The sequence below is a fragment of the Austrofundulus limnaeus genome, unplaced genomic scaffold (genome assembly GCF_001266775.1).
Source record: "Austrofundulus limnaeus strain Quisiro unplaced genomic scaffold, Austrofundulus_limnaeus-1.0 Scaffold524, whole genome shotgun sequence".
NCBI lineage: Eukaryota > Metazoa > Chordata > Actinopteri > Cyprinodontiformes > Rivulidae > Austrofundulus > Austrofundulus limnaeus.
Window position 1 is genome coordinate 324,342 of NW_013952926.1, and position 1,507 is coordinate 325,848.

At 41.1% G+C, this 1,507-nt stretch overlaps 1 protein-coding gene across 1 annotated transcript in view; it reads right to left on the minus strand.

Moving 5' to 3' along the window:
• The window catches only part of cdca7b (cell division cycle associated 7b), a gene marked incomplete in the record, with an annotated part of 8,322 nt that overhangs the window by 2,409 nt on the left and 4,406 nt on the right, over positions 1-1,507 (minus strand).

Consider the following 1,507-nt stretch of genomic DNA (forward strand, 5'->3'; position numbering starts at 1 on the left):
GTGTGTGTGTGTGTGTGTGTGTGTGTGTGTGTGTGTCCCGTGGGGGGGGGTCAACTCAGGCAGCCAGTGATACCAACCATGTACAAAAAAAACACGGGATGGGGGGGTATTTTCTGTTCAGACACAGACATGCGCGGGTCAGTGTTTAGTGGGGGTATTTCCACCATATCTATAGAAAAGGGGTATCTTTTTACACTTGTGCTTCTTTCCGGGCTGGACTTGACTGACACACTGAATAAATCCCCCCTCCCTCCGGTTRGTTTTAACCGGGGCCGTGGTGGGTATAGGGTCATTTGGGAGGATTCCCGAACCGCGGGTCCGTTCAATAATACCAAATGCAGCCCAAGTAGCTGGACCCTTCTCCATAAAACACTGCTGCCGCTCAGCTCAATAATAACAATAAGATGAGAGGAGAGCGGTTAAAATCAACAAACATGTCGAAACGAAAAGAAAAGAAAAAAAAAAGGAGAAAGAGATGGATGGAGCAGGAAAAGAAAGGGTTAGAGGAAGGCGCAACCAAATTAACAGACCTTTTCCGTGGTGGAGGGACCAAATCATGAGTACAGGTTAGCAAACACTGTCTACATGTTCCTACCATCCAGACTTAGTTTATGTGTTTCTGGATGTGTTCAGGGCTCACAGAACATTAAACACAGCCTATCAGGAACAGTTCAGACCTGCATAAATCTTTAACCTGCTTTATCAACTAAAGTTAAAATAAATCCATGCAGAAAAAGACACATTCACTACTGTAAAAGAAAACATATTTCAGGAAATAGTCTGTTTTCTTGTTCTGTTTCTGCATTGATACAGCTATTTTTGCTCAAGAAAATTACATTGCAGTGAGTATGATGTGTGGAACTTTCCTTATGTTGTAGGCCTATTTGCACTGAATTCTTTGCAAAAGTGCTGTAAAATCATGTATCATTGCTGTTTATTTATTGGTAGCTGAAAAGGCCAGAGTCAGTCAWGGAGTTTGATGCCAGTCATAGAAGTGGAGAGGAGGAGGAAGGGACAGATGAGCAGGGTGAGGAGGAGCAGGAAAGAGGAGCAGGGACCACTAAAACGCAGTGCCAGGTACATGTGCAGTGTGCAGTACAGCGTTTATGATTGGTTTTTAAATACATTAACGTCCTGAGATCTGAGGATTGTACTATAAATCTAGTCTTTTTGAAACGTAAAACAGGCTTAAAATTCCACATTTTCCCTTCACCGTGTATTTTTCTTTCTTCTGACTGATCTATAAATGAGTTTTATCCAGTAATTATTCACTCTCATTAGCCCTAAACTGATTTTAATACTTTGTCCACAAATATGTACAAGGTACAAAAACAAGTAAAATCTACATCTTTATTCACAAATCCACAGAAGTCTCCCTCTGGATAAAAATCTTTCACCAMATCTTTCAGGAGAAAGTGAACATGGGTGTTTGAGGGGAAATTATCAATTTTTTTCATGTTCTTAGGTGAGAAAAAGACTAAAATGCTGTGGTCCTAAGAAGCTACTC